The following is an 11,258-nucleotide window of genomic DNA, read 5'->3' on the forward strand; positions in this document are numbered from 1 at the left end:
TCCTTCCTTCCTTCCTTCCTTCCTTCCTTCCTTCCTTCCTCTTCCTTCCTTCCTCCCTCCCTCCCTCCCTTCTATTCCTTTCCCTCTTTCCTTCTTTCTCTTTTCTTTTCTTTTCTTTTTTCTTTTCTTTTTTCTTTTCTTTTCTTTTCTTTTCTTTTCTTTTCTTTTCTTTTCTTTTCTTTTCTTTTCTTTTTTTCTTTCTCTCTTCTCTTCTCTTCTCTTCTCTTCTCTTCTCTTCTCTTCTCTTCTCTTCTCTTCTCTTCTCTTCTCTTCTCTTCTCTTCTCTTCTCTTCTCTTCTCTTCTCTTTTCTCTCTCTCCTTCTTTCTCTCTCTCTCTCCCTCTCTCTCTCTCTTTGTGTCTCTCTTTCCCTCTTTCTCTTTCTTTCTCCCTTCCTCCCTCCTTCTTCTTCCTTCTTTTGTGGAGAACAAAAATGCAGCAACCACTTTAACAGACTGTTTTTCCTGTGGCTGTTGCTTTGTTTCCCAGAAAAAAAATTGGACTTTTTTTTAGAAATTCATTTTTCTACAACGCTTCAAATAATCTTTTTGGATGTCTCTTCCTCTTTGGAAATGGTACCTACCATGGCCAGGACACCCAGCAATACCAGAGAGACTTACAAAGAGAGATATCTAGAAAGGTGTTTTACCTTTAGTTATCCTTTAGAATATGCTTTAGTTATTCTTTAGAATATATTTCAAGATCATCCTTTAAAATGGACTGATGAGAAAACTTCTTGTGCTGTATTTGTGCTTTGGAGAACAAAAGTGATTCAGTTTGCCTTCACAGAACCATAGAATGTTTTGAGTTGGAAGGGACCTTAAAGATCATATGATTCCAATAACCCTGTCATGGGCTGGGACATGTCCTTCCTATTTTGGTAGCCCCAGAACGGCATGCAGTAGTCCAGGTGGGGTGTCACGAGAGCAGAGAAGACCAGTTATTTCCTTCAGTATGTTTGCGAACCTGCTGTCTCTTCTCTAGGGATACTGCATCTACAGACAGATTGATTGTATTTCAATTAATTCTCTGAGGCCTGTAGCAAGGGATGGGCTAAGGATCACGTCTTACGAATCCAGATGTGCAAATACAAATGATAGAGAAAAGCAAGATGAACAACAGGGCCAGCCAGCATTAGCTTGTGTATGATGAACAAGTTTCCGCCTATGTCCTTCTTCTGTTTCCTCGGACTAATTACCAAAATGAATGCATGAAATAGAAAGTCACTAATACACCAACAGGTAACTTTCTGCCCATCTAAACACAACACAGTAGGTGATTATAGAGCAGGGAGTCATGCAAGTTTGGAGGCAAAGGCCAAAATGCCCTCTTCCTTCCCATCAGAGACTGAGAAGCACCGTGACTGTTCTTGATCTTACAGAGAGAGTATATGTCTCTTTATATATCCCTTTTATGACCAAACCAAACAAAACCCACAGCAGAAACAGTAGAATATCTTTCTAAAGTACCCTGCCAATGTCCATGCACATCTCTACCTCCTCAGTCCCTGGAAGGAGTAAAAGAAGGCAAGGTGTTGCTTATGAAGTTGAGCATGTTACGGGATGAGTAAAATTCCCCTACTGAGTCATCATTTCTCAAGCATGTAGTATCTGTATAACGAGTTGGCCAGAATTTCAACACTGCATATGGCTTTTTCACACATGAACACATTTTTTATCACATATTTGTTTGAATGAGGGTATCAATTTCAGAAAACAAAATACAACTCTGGCTTGAAAAATAGCTGTGGGAAGTACAAAGACCTCCAGTTTTACATTCTTTCATAAGAACCATTACCCAAAGTTCAAGCAGAAATGCATGAAAATATATATAGCTTAACACTGCAAAGTTCATTATATGTTAAACACAGTGAGGACTTTGCTAAGGCAGCATTGTTCTCTATGGGCTAGTGGTCATAAATAGAAATATTCATGCTATCCTTCACATTAAGCATTTTTTTCTGTTCCAGAGCCTTGAAGCATTATCCAATGGGGTGTTTGCTTTCTTTTTTTAATGTTGTTGTTGTTGTTTTGGTTTTTTTTGGTTTGTTTGTTTGTTTGTTTTAATGGTCTTTCCCTCTTGGAAAAAGAGAAATCATAATTACATGAGAGAACATGCTGGTTCAGGTGAATCCCTCAGGTTTTAGAGCAGTGGACAAGCCTCAAAAGTACCTTGGAGACTTTTAAGGATCCAAAAGATAAGGCACCATGATAATATTTGTTATAGCCACTTTTGCATTGCTTTATATACTAGAGAGTGGTCATTAAATGGCTGGGGACAAGAGGTGGAGAAATACCACTACTTAAAAGGAGTGAAATAAAACAAGCATTTGGGCTGACTTGTGCTCCATCTCTACCTCTCTTTCTATATCCCAGCTCAGAGTGAGGGGCTGTATCAAAGGGGTGCCTGGGCAGAATGGTCACAGAGACTGGCTCTGTCTAAAACCTCACTGTCCTAAGACTGATTGTGGCTTTTGTTCTGAGTGATACAAGTATGGAATTAAGGAAACTCACTGGCACACTGAGGCCTAACTAAACCTGTTTCTAACAGCAAATGGCTCACAAGGTCTGGGTATAGATAATTGCCAGGATTCTGGCAGATCTCTAGAGGGACACAGGGGGGCAATCCTTGGCTCATCCCTTGTATAATTCCTGAGTGCTGTCATCTTAGTGTCTCTTTGTTGTACTGCTTGGGGAAGGGCACAGCCAGTTAGAAATCAGAACTACAGCTAAATCCCTGTTGTGGAAAACCACTGCAGACTTTTATTTCTTTCTGTATGTTTCCAGATTGACAAAAAGGGCTGGGAGAGTCCTAGAGTGGGTGGGAAATATGGAACAGCTGTTTTCTGGACCACCCTTTACTAAAATGTACAAGGTACTTACAGGAGGTGGGACCTGTGAGGAGGTTCTCTCCAGGCCTGCCCTCCCAAGCTGGGAGATTTGCAGGACACAATGATGACTACCTCCGGCTCTCTGTGCTGGGCATTTCTACGTATAATACCCCAAAATCTTCTACCTACTTTGTGGCAGTGTCCCATTGCCCTACGGGTGGCAGGGACCATCCTTGTTCAGGGATCCTCTCCTCACTCCTGAGGGATAACCCAGTCAGGCAGAGCACATGGAGAGTTGGAGACCAACAAAAAACCCAACCCAGCCATCCAGAAGAACCCTACAAGACAACCCGAAAGTTCTTCTTAGGTCTGAACCAATTTTACATGATGCAAATCACTGATGCCATCACCTGGACTTGTGCAAAGCATTTGATACTGTCCCACATGAAGATGATCAGAAGGCTGGAGCAGCTCTCCTATAAGGACAGTCTGAGACAGTGGGGTTGGTCAGCTTAGAGAAGAGAAGGTTCTGGGGAGACCTTAGAGCAGCCTTCCAGCACCTAGCAGGAAAGGGCACGTAGCAACAGATGGGGAAATAGCAGTACACAGAAAGAGGGCAGGTTTAGATTAGATTTTAGGAAGAAATTCTTCACTGTGAGGGCATTGAGACACTGGAAAAGGTTGTCCAGACAAGTTGTGGATATCCCATCCATGGAAGTGTTCAAGGCCAGGTTGCATGGGGCTTTGAGCAACCTGGTCCAGTGGAAGGTGCCCTTGACTACAGCAGAGGAGTTGGAACAGGATTTTTTTTAAGGTCATGGAGATCTGCAGCCCACTTCTATTTATAAGTTCCTAGTTGTCATGGGAATTATTTAGGTAATTTGGTTGTTTGTGTTCACTTTTTAACATTAACAATCTTTCATTTGTTGTTATTGTTCAGGATGGGGATACACCCAGTAAAAATTATTCAGCAGTTTAGCAGGAACAGAGAGACTAGTGTAAGGAGTGTGTGATAGATAAGCTGCATTTGGGTAGCAGGGAGCAGTCGTGTGAGGGCAGATACTATTTATACTGTTCTGCTGCTTAAAGTTGATGCTAACAACACTAATTTGGTTGTTTTGAGGATAACTTTATTGAGGACATCTAAATGTTACCAAGTACAAAGCTACCATATCACAGTCTATGAAAGGGCACTTTTCCAATGACCATTCTGGGACCCTACACATATAACCTCAAAATGCGCAGGGTGTTCTCACTTAAAGAGCATGGCTACCTTATAGTAAAAACCACAGTGGCAAAAAAAAGAAGAAAAGATAAGTACTCTAAGCAAATTGCACTTGTGAAACAAGATCAATTAGGTTAAGGACTTGGTGGCAATGGTGCAGTTGAGAGCCTCTGGATAAGGATCAAGGGACAAACAAATAATGTGGATTTTTTCGTGAGAGTCTACTATAGACTTCCTAGCCAGGACAATGATGCCAACAAGTTATTCTATGAGGAACTAAGGGACACTTCCATGTCAACTGCCCTTGTCCTTATGGGGGACTTCAGCTTGCCAGAAATCAACTGGGAGCATCGCACAGCTGATACAACCCAGGCCAGAAGATTCCTAAATAACCTGGATGACAACTGTATGGAACAGGTGCTAAGGGAGCTGACTCAGAAAGATGCCCTCCTTGATCTGCTGCTTGTCAACAGCGTGGATCTCATGAGCAAAGTGGAGATTGGCAGCTGTCTTGGCCACAGCGACCGCAAAGAGATTGAGTTTAAAATCTCTGTTGACATGAGGAAGAGTGCCAGCAAAACCTCAACTCTGGACATGAGGAGAGAACACTTCAGTGTGCTCAGGGAATTAGTAAGTAAATTTCCCTGACAAAATGTTTTTGCAGGTGCTGGGGTCCATCAGTGCTGGTCACCTTTTAAACATCACCTCCAAAGGGCACAGGAGCAGGCAATTCCCAAAAGTCAGAAGTCAAGCAGGCAAAGCAAAAGGCCAGCTTGGCTGAACAGGAATGTTCTCTTGGAAATAAGGCTAAAAAGGAAGGTGTATGCCCAATGGAAGCAAGGTCAGGTGACATGGGAAGAATACAGAGATGCTGTTTGCCACTGTAGGGAGAAAATTTGTGTGGCCAAAGCTCAGGTGGAGTTGAAGCTGCCAGAAATGTGGGAGACAATAAAAAGAGTTTTTTCAAATATATGAATGGCAGAAGGAAGTAGAAATATCATGGTCCCATTAGAAGATGAGGATGTCACCTCACAAATAGTGACATGGACAAGGCAGCAGGGTTTAACCTTAGAAAAAAGTTCTTCACCCAAAGGGTGGTTGGGCACTGGAACAGGCTCCCCAGGGAAGTGGTCACAGCACCAAGCCTGACAGAGTTCAAGAAACGTTTGGAAAATTCTGTTGGGCATGTGGTGTGACTTGGGGATGGTGCTGTGCAGGACTAGGAGTTGGACTCGATGATCCTTGTGGGTTCCTTCTAACTCATTTATTTTGTGGTTCTGTGATTCTGTGAAAATAGTGAAGGAAGTAATATCTACAATGAGATGCAACAGTAATTTCTTCTGTTTTGGTCTTTAGTTATCATTGTCTATAATGTTGTGGAGTCAGGAGGCCCCCATGCTGCTGATGCAAATACATGGATCAAATGCAAAAGTAAAATTTGGATGGTATTTTACACCAGTGAGGGATTAATGTTGTATTTTGCCAAATATTTCAGATTGAGAAATTCTCTTCTTCATTTTTGCTTTCTCCCTAGTTTCTGTCCTGTTGTAAGCAGGACAATGGCAGCTGGTTAACCACACTCTGTTCCAGTGCTGACTTTGTCTACTAGTGCCTGACACAATGGCTGTAGAACCATATCTGAAACTTTCTGGAACATTTTCCAATTATCACATCTCCCTCCATGGCAATGAAGTTGAGAACACTAACAGAGATAGACTGCTAGCATTTACAGCACTGCCTTATTAGTCCTGGCTTGGTTTAGACAACACACTGGGTGGTATTCCAGTAGCTGGTTTATATTAGTGTTGCTGTAGCTGAGAAAGATACATTACCTGTAGAAAGAATAAAAAATACTATACACACACAAAAAAAAAATCCTTTGTGCACACCTTCTTCTTTAGGATGAAAGCAAGCAAGGTTGAATGCAAGGTGTCACTGTGACAATAAAAAATTTTCAGTGCCCATATACAAACCTTAAGACATTTGAAACATTCTTTTTTCTTTTTTTTTCATTGTGTGCCACATACTTACTCCCTTCTCCTTTTTTATTACCAAGGAAATGAGGACATTTTCATGAAAACAAGAGCTTAGATTCTTAGAAGTTTGTCAATTCCTGCTTATATTTTTCTGTTCTGAAGGGATCGGAGCTTTCTGTACAGGGTACCGTAATTGCTTCCAACTCAACGAGCTGTGATGAATAAGAAGCAGGAACTTTTAAACAAAGACCCTGTTTTCATGCAAATATTCTCAGTAATAAAGCATAGAGTAAAAGAAATATGTGAAGTTATGTTTTGCAGAACTGCTACTTAAAGCAAAGCAGCTTTGTAGAATGAAGCCAAGTCTGAATTTTTCTAACTGCATGAAGGGGAAGTGAGTTTGAGTATTTTCTCAAGAGATTCCAAATGTCGCCAAAGAAGATTGTTAAAAAATAAAGACAGAATATATCCCAGTATTATTCTCATTGGCATCATAAACATCACTCTATGTGAAAAGATCCTAACCAGAACTATGACACCATTCCCACATTTCATGAATTCATTCTCACATTTCTTTATAAACCTAGAAACATACAGCCTCTTTCCCCCAAATATTTAGCAAGTATGTTCTTATAAGCCATCTCTGAGTCATTGCTTCGGTCTACCTCCTCTTAATTTTCCAAAACCAGCAGTAACTTAAGAAAAATAGAGAAGAATATTGGAACTGGAAGAAATTTGTAGAAAAAGAATTATATTGAATAGTAATTAATGGTTTAGGCTTTGCTCCATGATAGCTCATTCAGTAGATAAATCAAAACCTAGGCAACATTCATTCATTTGAAGCTTTCACACATTAGTACTACCAAGTAATCACCTTCTGACCTCCTAAGCAGCGAATACCTTGGAGTTACCATTAAGGATACCTTTCTAGAGTTGTCCTTTGCCAGTAATATTAGTAGGTGGAATGGTGACTATTTTCTTCTCAGGGAAGCTGTGTCACAGCAGAGTCCTACCTCCCTAAATGCAGTCAGGTGACCGATTATCGAACCACTCAGGAGATTCTGCCATGGATGTGAGACCAAAGGGAGAGAGCACAGTCAAGCCCATGCAGTGTGGGAACACTGACTTCTACCTCCACAAGCATTAGGGCTTGCAGTGTGCAATTGTTGCTGTCATCACTGGGCTGTAAAGGACGCGACAGGACACTTCCACTGAAATTCTCTCCAGAAGAGAGGAAAAGTGCTACCAGGTACATAGTTTAAAGCAAACCATTTGGAGCTGCAGTTTCTTTATTCCTCAGCACATCTTCTGTCAGTTCAGCATGGATGATTTTCAGTCTGCACAGAAATGGGCTTTCCATCGTAACTCACGGACATGGCAAGTCAGAAGTGTCAAAATAATTTTTTCTCACTATGTCAGTGAACAAAAAACCCAAGAGACAGGAAATTCATATCCTCAAAGGCTACCCTTAGCCATCCAGTAGTGCCATATCAAGCACTGTGCTGAAATATGGTGCATGTTTTCCAAACACTCCTCTTTGGCAGAAGTCAGATGACAGGTTTAAGCCAAAAATCTTTTTTTCAGCAAGTTTAAAAAACTTGAAAATACCTCTCAGGTTTTTCCATAGACTCAGTTCCATGTCACTGCAAGATTGTAATTTCATCTAGAAACACTGGTAACTCTAATGAGAGACATCAGGCCCCATTCTGCCTGTCTTCACTTTCTATTGCCAGTGGACTTGTTGGAGCTGATAATTCAAAAAATACAATATTTATGATATTCACGATTTACTTTAAACCTCTTTCACAGCTTGATGCACATGAGGCAATTCAAATCACCAAAACTCTGTTTTGCAACTAACACTTCATTCCACTGAATGGAAACGTTCACACATCTGTTGGTGGTGTATTGTTTCAGGATGGCTGCAGAGCAATCAGGCCAGCAAGGCACGGATGTGGTGTCTCCACACCAGAGAGAAACTTTCATTTTCTGGCAAAGGCAAGTGAGTTCTGCAGAATGCAGAGCACAGAACAGCCTCAGTCCGAGGCATCGAAGGACCAATGCAGTCCCTCTCCCCAAGGATGCTACAGCTGAATAACAGGGTGTCATTAGAACTCTTGACAGGGGGAGGGTCTGTGCAAGCCCTTTTCATTGCAAGATTTCAGACTGTGTTAATTAAACTCTGTTAATTCTGTTACAAAAAACCCACCCCAAACCCTAAAACCAGACAGTGAACTTAACCCCATGTAATTTTTCTTATTTAAATATAATCTGACAGTGATGCTTTCAGAGTATCAGAAGATCTCAAAACGGGAGATAAAAAATCTGCATTCTAAATTCACCATATAAATTCTGCTGAAATTACTATACACACACAATATATATATAATCTCTATATATGCATATGTAATGAGTATAGGTTATGCAAATACACTCTGCAATGTATATTTATATGAAAGTGAAGTCATGCACCATGCAACTGACCTTCTTTAGATCACCAATTATTTATGGAAAGCATAATTTTGTGTCCTGTGCTGATCCATTGTCTGGCAGGGTTGGGGGGGTTCCAGGATGTTCCAAGGACTTCTGGCCAAGTGATTACTGGAAGCAGTCATGAAACATCCGTATCTTTCATCAACACGAATCATAAATCTCAACTGTAAAACAGAGAAAGAAATCCAGCTGAGTTAAATATTACCCGAGTTTCTACTCTCCATCCCCACTTCACCCCTTAGGTGGTTTTCCTCCATGTTTTTTTCTCAAGGGCATGTAGTGGTAGGACAAGCGGGAATGGCCTTAAGATGAAGACAAATTAGATATTAGAAAGAAATTCTGTACTATAAAGGGGGTGAGGCACTGGAGCAGGTTGCCCAGAGATGTTATGGGCTCCGCATACCTGGAGGTGTTCAAGGCCAGGTTGGATGGGGTTCTGAGTAACCTGGTCTAGTGGAAGGTGGCCCAGCCTATGGCAGATGATTGTTAAGATCATCTAGTTCAGATTGTTAAGATTCCTTCCAAACCATTCTAGAATTCTATGATTCTCTCTACTGCCTCAAAACAGTTTGAAAAAATTATTAATATTTCTGGGTTTCTTTAAGGCATGGTCCAAACTTCACGGAATTTAGGAATATGTCTCTGCTGAGAAGGCACAGGGCTCTTTACATGATCCAAAGTGATACTCCTGGCTATGGAATTATTTTCTGATCTACTAAACCACTCCTGCATATTTCAAGCATTTTACTGATCCATGCTATAACTGTCTGGATTGTCACTCCTGGCTCTGTCACATCTTCCTTTATCCCCCTTGCTTTGTGTGCGTGCTTTGGATTCAGTCATAGCACAGTATCAGTGTGATACGGAAGTTACTGAGACCCTCAGCAGGAGGCTGGGTTGAGAACAATTATCTGACAGAATTGTTTAGCCATGCAGCCCAATCCATGTTACGACCCTTTTTCTAAATGTAGATCTAATGGCACATTAAAGTAATATTACATCTCATAAAGCCTGCTGCGTAAGAGTTCAGCGAGGTTCCCCTTGCTCCCCTTCTGCACAGCAGCTCCTTTGTTACTGCCTTGCCTCTAGATCCTGTGATGGACGGGAGTCCCGTGCTTCTCTAACACTAAAATGGGGCTGCCAAGATAATTTATGGGCCCTGTGGCCAATAAAAAGCCTCAAGCCTCCTTGGGTTATCTCTAAGTCCTACTTTTCTCTGCCCATTGTGCCAGCTTGTCCTCTCAGATTTTACAGACTGCATGAAAGGTTTTGGCAACATAAACATCCTCCAATAGTCTTGTCCTAGCTTTGCCTGTGTCTGAGGTGTTTACAGAAAGAAAGCAGAAAAGCAAACATGGGACTGGAGGGAGAGGGGAAAGAGGGGGAAAGGAAGAGGGGAGAGAGAAGAGGACAGGTACATGTGAGCTGGGTTAGCTGGGGAGATGGAGGCCGGGTTGAGATGCCCATGTGCAGTGCCAGCCCAATGGACCAGCATGTCCTGGCTGGGGTGTGTAAGGAAGGGCTTCTCCTGGTTCTCTCAGCACCTTCGGCTTTTGCACTAGAAATCCAGGCTCGGTGTAAACAGCGCGACAGCCCATGGAAGCCTTTTTCCGCAGGACACAAGGGAGTGAAAGCGAAGGGTGCTCGCTACTGCCCAGGTCCGGGCAGGAAAAACAAACAGCTGCCTTTCCACTGGGCCCTTCCAGGCCCCGCGTGACTGGATACCCAGACACGGGTGGGATTTCTGCAGAAGACACCCGAGGCACAGCCCGGGAACCCCGTAGCCCTCTTCATTTCAGCGACCTGAGCCGGAAACGGCACGTGTTTGGGTTGCGGTGGATTTTGGGCTCCCCTCCCGCCCAGCGAGCGCCGAACGGCGGGGCGGCTGCTGCTCGCCGCCCGCCGCAGCGCGGGGTGCGATGCCGCGGCCACGGCCGGCCGAGCCCCCGCCCGCCCGCGGGGCCCAACGCGGGGCTGCGCTCCCCGGAGCCGGCTTGCGCGGAGGGTCCCGAAGGCGACGGGACACGCGGGGAGCGCTGGATAGGGGCGCCCCGGGGGAGCGCGGCCCCTCCGCTCCGCCGGGCGGGGGCCGAGCCGCAGGGAAGGCGGCGAAGCGGCTTCGCTCTCCGTTCCCGAAGGAAAGCCCGGCCCGGCGGCGGCCACGTGTCCCGCAGGGACCCCGCCGGGCCCGCCGCGGCCCCGCCGGCCGGTGCGGCGCAAAGTGCGCGGCACCGCCGCTCCTCCTCCGCTCCGCCGGCAGCGCGGGCGAGGTGGCGGAGGGGATGTCCGCCGGGGGCGCGGAGGCCGCCAGCCCCCCGCCACGGCCCTGCGCGCGTTTCTTGCTCCAATAAGCAATAATTAGGTCCTCAGCTAATGAAGTGTCAGCTGATCCGCTCGCTCCGTCTGCGCGCGGGGAGGCGGGGGGGGGGGCTGCGCCCGGAGACATCGCCATGGAAACGCTGCCCTCGCCTTTCTCCCCCCCGCCGCATCCCCCCCACCCCCCGTCGGCCCGGGCCGGGTGCGCACCGTCCCCCGCGCCCCGCCGCGCCCGCGGAGGCGGGCGCATCCCGACATGGGACAGCGCTGCCCGTCACCGCGCCGCGCCGCCGTCGCCACAGAAACTTTTGTCCCGGCGGCCAATCAGGGCGCGGGGGGGGCGCGGAGCGGCGCTGGGCCCGGCCCGGTGCGCCGCCGCCGCCAGCCCGGCGCGGAGCGCAGCGCGGAGCGGCGCAGCCG

At 45.2% G+C, this 11,258-nt stretch overlaps 1 long non-coding RNA gene across 2 annotated transcripts in view; it reads right to left on the reverse strand.

The window, feature by feature from the left end:
- LOC121665147 overlaps positions 1 to 11,258 on the reverse strand; it is a 45,804-nt gene that overhangs the window by 32,964 nt on the left and 1,582 nt on the right. The window contains exons 2-3 of one of the 2 annotated variants that reach the window (XR_006016249.1): positions 8,514 to 8,686; positions 350 to 8,038 (exon numbers count right to left, since the gene is read on the reverse strand). This is a non-coding gene — a long non-coding RNA (uncharacterized LOC121665147). Of the gene's footprint in view, positions 1 to 349; positions 8,039 to 8,513; positions 8,687 to 11,258 lie in introns of those variants that run through there. The other variant, XR_006016250.1, reaches the window with a different exon arrangement.

Source organism: Corvus kubaryi, unplaced genomic scaffold (genome assembly GCF_017639235.1).
Source record: "Corvus kubaryi isolate FWS band 111438036 unplaced genomic scaffold, C.kubaryi_AGA036_p1.0 37312, whole genome shotgun sequence".
NCBI classification, from domain to species: domain Eukaryota; kingdom Metazoa; phylum Chordata; class Aves; order Passeriformes; family Corvidae; genus Corvus; species Corvus kubaryi.